Raw genomic sequence first — 9,555 nt, 5'->3', positions numbered from 1 at the left:
TACTTAGGGCCTACCCCTAGACGCTTGCCAATATCCGGTGGCATCCTTACCTCCCCCAGTGTTGTGTAGAGACCCACCGTGGAGGGCACCTGTTCATTTGTTTTTTTGGTCGGGAGATGTGGCCTGATCCTTTCCCAGAGAAACTCCGTAGAGTCTTTTGCTGTGTTGTTCATTACATGGTAGAACCTTCTTTTTTGTCGTTCGTTGCCACTACCCGAAAAGCAGGCAACTCTCAGGCAGTCCCTCAGGAACCTCTCCTGACGCCAGTATTCGGATCGTAGGATACGGCAAATTCTTCGTGTATGTCCTATTGAAGGAACCAAGAAGCCACATAGTCCCCTGAGTTCCACAGGACATGTTCCCCTTCGAATGTGCCAAGAGGCCACCCGAGCACTGCACACACTCTTGGCTATCAGGTCCACAAGGACACACGGAGGCAAAAAAGGAAGGTCAGAACTCAAAGGAGAAGGGCTCGATGCAAAAGAAATAAACTGTAAAAGGGTTGATAACTGGGCTAGTTGGTAGTTAGACATATTAACGGCATTAGCGCACACGTATGAGGAAGAGAGAAGGGACAGAAAAGAGCGCTACTCACAACTGTATTTACAAAGATGAAGAAAAGAAAGAACATCGTCCAGCTCCCCATAAAGATGAAAAAGGAAGAAGAGGAAGCAGAAATATAAAACAGGAATGTAAAACACAAAGTCGGGTGTTCCCTCGCGCGCACAGGCTTGATACACTGGTTCTTTGATTAAACCCTAAAACCTTTATTGGCTGTGCCTTCGTTGTCGTGGTGGAGGGTGTGTTTGCATCAGTCTTCGCTCGCGCCTGGTCACCCGTGTCAGAGGGGAAGACGAACACATCATCCATGGTCGGCTGCCGCTGGGTCGTCGTGTCTGATGTCTCGCGGCACCCGTGACTCATGCGAGTTCTGCATTGTCCGTGTTAAAAAGTCTGTCTTTTTGCATGTTAAGGCCACCGATGCAACACTAATGCATTTAGTAGCTGCGGATATGATGTAGAAGGCTTCTACCACTTCGCGGGTCATTTTATCCTTGTGCCTCTCTAGGGTTATTGTTTCCCCGAACAGCGGATTACAATTGCACTCCTTGCAATGTGTTGCAAGATGGCCTCCCACTGTGGCTCTCAAAGAATAATCATGCTCGCAAAGTCGGTCATTAAGACACCTGCCTGTTTGCCCTACGTAGATCTTGCCGCACGAGAGTGGAATCTTGTGTACCACGCCTGAAGTGCACGGAACAAAAGGTTTAGCATGTTTTTTTGTGCACCTGTGTCCTGTGGCACCTTCGGCTTGCGAGTTGACTATGGAGCAAATTTTGCTCATTTTTTGCGGGGCTGAAAATACCACTCGGACCCCATACCGACTTGCCACGTTCTTTAAATTGTGTGACGTCTTGTGAAGGTACGGGATTACCACCGGTCTTGTCTTTCCTACATCTTGTTTGTTGGCTTGGAGGCCTTTTGCCCTTTTCAACAAGGTGTCCGCTACATTAGCCAGTAGTGGTAACGGATAGCTGGCTTTTCTGAGTCTTTCAACCTGCATCGAGAAGCTGGCTTCCATTGTGTGGCAACATGCTTTCTTGAGCGCGGATCCCAAACATGTCAGAGCAATGCCCCTCTTGACGATCTTAGAGTGAGCCGAACTGAAATCCAAAATTCGTTTCTTGGAGCGTGGAGAGTACGTCCAGCACACATGCGTATCACCTAAGTGAAGCGAAAGGTCTAAAAACTGGAGAACGTTTTCTTGAGGGACCTCATACGTGAACCTGAGGCCCCCTCCATACTCAGTGAAGGTCGCCAAAATATTGGTCACCTGTGTGTGCACATCGGTGTTATCTTGAAGAACAACCAGGAAGTCATCCACATAGCGGGCTACCTTGTTAACTCCTCGACTTCCAAGCTCCCTTTCAATGGCACAGTCTACAGCTCCCAGATAAAGGTCACTGAGGACTGGGGCTACACAGGAGCCAATACAAACTCCTAATTTTTGTAAATAGCACCCATCTCGCCTCCCAACAATCATGGACGTTCGATAAAAATATAAAAGCTCTAAAAAGCTCTCCGTTGAAATTCCACATGAGCTTCTGAAGGAGAGCTCTCCATTGGCTTCAATACATGTCTTCACAATAGGACATACAAGAAGAATTTGCCGTATCCTACGATCCGAATACTGGCGTCAGGAGAGGTTCCTGAGGGACTGCCTGAGAGTTGCCTGCTTTTCGGGTAGTGGCAACGAACGACAAAAAAGAAGGTTCTACCATGTAATGAACAACACAGCAAAAGACTCTACGGAGTTTCTCTGGGAAAGGATCAGGCCACATCTCCCGACCAAAAAAGCAAATGAACAGGTGCCCTCCACGGTGGGTCTCTACACAACACTGGGGGAGGTAAGGATGCCACCGGATATTGGCAAGCGTCTAGGGGTAGGCCCTAAGTACTGTTTCGAACCTGTGGTAAGCCCACCGGAGCTGATTACACTAGCAAAGCAAATCGCCCATAGGACAGTGGAAACGGACAGACCACGGTGCATCTCTGAGTGTGTTGACAGTCTTCACCCTCAGCAGAAGAAAAAACCTGTTGGGCATTTTAAGCCCCTGGTGGATTTTATGGGTGACAATGGACTGCGTGTCTTACTATCAGACAAAGAAGGACAGTTTGTGGTTCTACCAGAAAACATGTACAATGATCGAGCCTCAATAGTAATCACGAAAAATTTCAAACGGGTAGAAGTGGACACCAAGAAAACTCGGGATGCAGCAAAGCGTCTTTGTGAACGTCTGTCTCTAACTCAGTTAGCAGCGAGAATCGGGAAGCTTGACAAGTTTCATCTTGAAGTCTTCTTCTCAGTAAAGACGCATAAAGAAGGAAGCCCATTTAGAGCGATTGTCACCGAAAAGGGTTCCTGGCAAAGACAAGTCGCGTCCTATCTCCAAAAACATCTGTCATCTTTAAAAATACAGGACCCCTTCAAAGTAGTGAATTCTGAGGAAATCGTCGAATTTCTCCGGTTAAAGAGCAATGAGATCGGTACGGCCTTCAGTATAGATGTGGAGAACCTGTTTTACTCATTGCCACATGCACAATTATTGGAGTCTGTGAAGACATGTATTGAAGCCAATGGAGAGCTCTCCTTCAGAGGCTCATGTGGAATTTCAACGGAGAGCTTTTTAGAACTTTTATATTTTTATCTAACGTCCATGATTGTTGGGTGGCGAGATGGGTGCTATGTACAAAAGTCAGGAGTTTGTATTGGCTCCTGTGTAGCCCCAGTCCTCAGTGACATTTATCTGGGAGCTATAGACTGTGCCATTGAAAGGGAGCTTGGAAGTCGAGGAGTTAACAAGGTAGCCCGCTATGTGGATGACTTCCTGGTTGTTCTTCAAGATAACACCGATGTGCACACACAGGTGACCAATATTTTGGCGACCTTCACTGAGTATGGAGGGGGCCTCAGGTTCAGGTATGAGGTCCCTCAAGAAAACGTTCTCCAGTTTTTAGACCTTTCGCTTCACTTAGGTGATACGCATGTGTGCTGGACGTACTCTCCACGCTCCAAGAAACGAATTTTGGATTTCAGTTCGGCTCACTCTAAGATCGTCAAGAGGGGCATTGCTCTGACATGTTTGGGATCCGCGCTCAAGAAAGCATGTTGCCACACAATGGAAGCCAGCTTCTCGATGCAGGTTGAAAGACTCAGAAAAGCCAGCTATCCGTTACCACTACTGGCTAATGTAGCGGACACCTTGTTGAAAAGGGCAAAAGGCCTCCAAGCCAACAAACAAGATGTAGGAAAGACAAGACCGGTGGTAATCCCGTACCTTCACAAGACGTCACACAATTTAAAGAACGTGGCAAGTCGGTATGGGGTCCGAGTGGTATTTTCAGCCCCGCAAAAAATGAGCAAAATTTGCTCCATAGTCAACTCGCAAGCCGAAGGTGCCACAAGACACAGGTGCACAAAAAAAACATGCTAAACCTTTTTTTCCGTGCACTTCAGGCGTGGTATACAAGATTCCACTCTCGTGCGGCAAGATCTACGTAGGGCAAACAGGCAGGTGTCTTAATGACCGACTTCGCGAGCATGATTATTCTTTGAGAGCCACAGTGGGAGGCCATCTTGCAACACATTGCAAGGAGTGCAATTGTAATCCGCTGTTCGGGGAAACAATAACCCTAGAGAGGCACAAGGATAAAATGACCCGCGAAGTGGTAGAAGCCTTCTACATCATATCCGCAGCTACTGAATGCATTAGTGTTGCATCGGTGGCCTTAACATGCAAGGAGACAGACTTTTTAACACGGACAATGCAGAACTCGCATGAGTCACGGGTGCCGCGAGACATCAGACACGACGACCCAGCGGCAGCCGACCATGGATGATGTGTTCAGGGCCGCCCAGACTAGCGAGAAAACGCGCGTGGCACGCCGATCGCGGCAAGTAACAAAATGTCGCCGAAGCACAGTCAGCGCCACGAGCACGTGCAGAGACACGCCCTTTATCTTCCCGCTTAACCGATTTATCGGCGCGCCGGGCGCGTTTTCTCGCTAGTGTGGGCGGCCCTTTCGTCTTCCCCTCTGACACGGGTGACCAGGCGCGAGCGAAGACTGATGCAAACACACCCTCCACCACGACAACGAAGGCACAGCCAACAAAGGTTTTAGGGTTTAATCAAAGAACCAGTGTATCAAGCCTGTGCGCGCGAGGGAACACCCGACTTTGTGTTTTACATTCCTGTTTTATATTTCTGCTTCCTCTTCTTCCTTTTTCATCTTTATGGGCAGCTGGACGATGTTCTTTCTTTTCTTCATCTTTGTAAATACAGTTGTGAGTAGCGCTCTTTTCTGTCCCTTCTCTCTTCCTCATACGTGTGCGCTAATGCCGTTAATATGTCTAACTACCAACTAGCCCAGTTATCAACCCTTTTATACCATTTCTACGAACGGGAACGCCAATCTCATTTTGCACAGTTGTAAAGAAACCCTTACACTCAATGTTGTTATCGGGTGATGAACCATTTGTCACTTACAAGCAGGTTTTTAAGCTTTTAGAGGCTATTGGTCTTCGACACTAATTGTGAACTTCAAAGCTTCTCACTCATGCCCATTGTTGTTTGTGACATAATCCGGTTTTATGCCTCATTCCTTTATTTTTAACCCTGACCACTGGAGTATTTTCTTCTCGATTACCCTCAATGCAATAGTTTCCTTCTTTGGCGCTCTTTGGCCTCAGCAGTCCTTGCGCCATAAAAACCCAATCGAACCAAGTCCCATGCGTCACGTGTTGCATTAAAGAACCCAGCACTGCTGATTGTTGGGCAAGTTTGTACTGGGAATTTGACGTCATGATGGCGCTTAAAGGGGTACTCCGCCGTTTTCTTCATAGTCCCCGATTTGCCTAAAAGCTTGCTAGACACACCAACAAACATCGCTGAACTAGTAACCCAAATATTTGAACAAAATAACGTTTTTTCGTGCAGTTACAGAATTTACAATTTTGGACCTCATCGTGTTTTTCAAAGTGAAAAGCTCTACGGGCAACATTGAAAAAGTGACGTCATGGTTGGGTAGGAGTTCACTCTTTGGGCTGTAGACTTTGTTCACATCTGATTACAAACAGTTTCATGGTGTCAAATGAATGCTTTGGAAGGTCGCTCCAGCCCCCGGCACAGCAGCACGATACAAATGCTCGGCATAGTTCATATTTAGACTGCCTGCTCGAACTGCAATCCAGCCCAACCGTGACGTCAGGGCAATGAAAAGCGCGGGTATATTCGAATCTTCGTTTTGGCGTCGTTTTCATTTGCCGATTTCACAAAAACTATTCTGAATTTCGCGATACTAAATAGCATACCGAAAAGAGTAACGGACGGCGATTTCGAATATATCGTTAGTTGGGGTTGCTCAAAATATCGCCGGAGTTCCCCTTTAAGACGAGCACAAAAGGGAGAGAGACAACACGGAGCGCTGCTGTTGTCTGACTTGGATTTTGTTTTCGGGTTTTGTGGTGAGAAGCGTTTCTTAATTTATACGTTTTGTGAGCGTATTCTCAACTAATAACCCATAGTGGTATTCTGTAATATTTGGATTGATTATAGCATTCTTCTGCTGGGAATAATGCTTAATTATTTAATCGTCTAAATGCTTAAAAAAACAATAAAAGGGCCCTCAGGTAATTTATTTCACATGACCTTTATCCGTGTAAAAATAAAAAGAAAGGTTCCAAGAACACACAAACATCAGCGGGGATTTTTTCTTTTAATAAATACAATATTCTGAAACCTCTTAGGTGTACGGAAGGCCCTATCTTTAAAGGGACAGTGGATCGGACATGCATGACACAAAATAAACTTTCCGCGAACAAGTCCTTTATCATAATAATTAGGCTATGAGGCACATCTGGAGGTAGGAGAGCAACTGAACTGAACACCTATATTCGAGAAATTGAATTCAAAATAAAAGTTAGCTTCGGTATTGTCCATGATTTAAAACCTCCCTCCCACGGTAAATATTACGACTAACACCGTATTTGTTTTCAGAATAAAAGGGTAACCTGCGTGCATAACACCCTAGCTTTTTTTGTATAAGCGGGAATAATTTGTTTCGCTCAATGAAGCCAGCACGCTAGACAGGTCTCAGCAACTGTTATACAGGCACTTATCTCCGACCCTCACTATTACCGCCATTTACAAAACGAATGGCACTACCTATAGACAGTTGGATTCGCGAATAGCTACGGAGAGATGGCGCTGCAAAATGGCACCACCTAAAGCACCTCGATGTGTTTGCGTTTGTCTTGCAAGTAGCGTCAAATGCGCGAGTGCACGAGGCCCATGTCTCGAGCGGCCCTTGGAAGCAAATGGCGGCGCAGCACTGAAATGAGCGGGCCTTGGAAGCGAATGGCGGCGGAGCACCCGCTCATGGCACGTGTCTCGCACGCTTCCACAACAATGGTTGGCGGTACTTGTAAAAAACGCTTTTATCAAGGGGCTTTAGCACCACCGGCATGTATATGAGAACTGCACGTCGGCATACGTGCCGACGTGCAGTTCTCAGAGTGGCCGCTGCGCGTAAAATGGGGGCGTTGCCATCGCGTCTAGCTCGATTCTTGAGTGCTGGTCCGAGCCACTTTTTTAATGGAAGCTCCTATGGCAGTTTCCCAACAGAGTTGCAGTAACTTTGAGTTTTACCTAGAATAGCGAGGCCCTTGCGGTTGCAGGCCGCGCTCCGATCACGCGAGGATTCAAACCCTTGGGTCGCATGCTCAAAGTGATGCTTGTGACATCCACGTGACACTCCGCTTTAGCTTCGGGGGCGTTGTTCATCGTGCTCGTTTCGGCCTTTGTCGTCTCTGTTTTTCTGTTTCGGAATGCAGCTGCTATCCAAGGTTGCCAAGACATAACTCTAAGTTGAATTTTATTTCTTAGATCTAACAACGGGTTTCGGCTATGTTGACAATGGGCTTCATATATAGAATTGAAATGTGTCTCCTAAAAGTAACACTTAAAATTATTTAGTGAATATCAGTTAATTAGGTCAATAACTCTTTGTTTTACGCGTGCCCTTTGAGAGACCCTCAAGTGCCCTTTGTTGATCCTTTTTAGGGCATATTTTTCGTTTGGTTGTAGAGAATAAAAGATTCACAGTTGTAGATGGCATGACGCCTTAGTAATCTCCCGTCAATAGAAATACAGGGGCACTAATTTCTCTCGAGAAAGGAGGGGTGATATGGGGGGGGGGGGGGGGGGAAGAGCGTATATCCTCGGGTGCTCACCACCTGTATGATATTTGACAAAAAATAGTGAATGGCTCGGAGATGTGGAGCGTTACTATTAATTCTCTTTTTGTGCTCGTCGAGCAAATTATTGCTCCCACACCCTGTCTTATTTGATTTGCTCATCCAGCAAATAAGATAAGACAGGTTGTGGATCTGGACACCCATTCACCGCCGTGGTCTCAACGAGAAACTCCTGAAACGGTGCTTCGGACACTGCAAGGTATTTCGTCGACTTGGAGATCTGAACTACGAGGCGATGCCCGACGGAATAAGAACGTCATCACGCCGCCCATCACGACCTGAAGTCGTCCACGTCGTGCGCCTGAAGCCGTACTACGTTCGATAGGACTGTGGACCTTACGTGCTCCGAAAGACCCTTTAGTTTAGCGTCCTTCCTATTTGCTTTGTTTTGTTTTGTGTTGCATCGGGGCGATGCACTTTTTAAAGGCGGAAGGAATTCCGCGCGCGCAGCTCGCCAAGTAGGCAGCGCACGCGTGGCCTAGATTCCACTTCCAGCAGCCGAGTTTTGAAAGGTGCTAAATACCAATGTTTATATGCCAACGCAGCTGACGGGAGACGAGCTCCACGACCTGATGTGAGATCAGCGATCCACCCGCAGCAAAGACCGGCCATTCTGTCGTCCCATCAAGCCACGCTCCCTCCTGATTTCCAACGAGCTGCAAGTTCCGCAACAGCTTCAGTTCCGGATATCAACAGTCCTACATCTTCTGGGTTCCGACGAGCTACAAGTTTCGGGCTGGCTTCAGCTCTAGATGTAAACACTCCTTCATCTTCACCTTCCATCTTCGGTTTCCGAATAAAACACACCGAAAGTCCTGGACGATTCAAGTCCGCAGCATCATCCTGAGTGTCAAGGACTTCAAGGTCCACACCATCATCCTGCGAAGGCGAGTCCTTCAAGTTCTGCATATAAATGTCCAACAAGTCTTAAAAGTACTAGTGCTCCTGAATATACAAGCCACACAAGTACAAGTCCTTCTGAACATACAAGTCCTCATGCATATATCGATCCAGCAAGTCATCATAGAAATGCAAGCAATGCTCCTGTTACATGCAATGCATCCACACGAGATAGGTACATTAAAGTTGCCACCAGGTTTTGAAGAATTCGAACATCTTTTCAGTCCTGGATTGGGTCTTGTAAAGAAATACACACACAAGGTTAAGGTGTGACATACTGTTCCACCTGCACAATCGAATCTCTGACGTCTCCCGATGAATGTAAGGGATCGTGTGTCTGAAGAGATTTTCAAATTAGAACGACAGGGTGTCATTGAACGTGTTGATGCTTCTGAATGAGTGTCACCCATCGTCGTCGTACAGAAACCAGACGGTAACATCCGAATGTGTGTTGATCTTAGGGAGCCGAACAAAGCTGTCATCATCGATTCATTTCCGCTTCCTATATTGATGAAATTTTGAATTCCTTGCGTAGTGCGGCAGTCTTCTCAGAACTGGATCTGGCGTCTGCATATCATCAAGTTCGTCTCGACCCGGCGAGTCGTGATCTCACGCCTTTCATTACGCATGAGGGCTTATTTCGATTTAAGAGAGTTTGCTTCGGGTTGGCATCTGCACCCGCAGCATTTCAACAAATCATGTCTAAACTTCTCAAGGACTGTCCTGGTGTCCGGTTCTACATGGACGATATTATCATCTATGGATCCTCTTTGAAGGAAAAAAATGAGAACCTCCGTCGTGTGTTCTGTCGTATTTCCCAAGCGGGAATGAAATTAAAT

This window comes from Ixodes scapularis, unplaced genomic scaffold (genome assembly GCF_016920785.2).
Source record: "Ixodes scapularis isolate PalLabHiFi unplaced genomic scaffold, ASM1692078v2 PGA_scaffold3__209_contigs__length_174095766, whole genome shotgun sequence".
In the NCBI taxonomy this organism is placed as follows: domain Eukaryota; kingdom Metazoa; phylum Arthropoda; class Arachnida; order Ixodida; family Ixodidae; genus Ixodes; species Ixodes scapularis.
Note: the sequence above shows the minus strand (reverse complement) of the source record.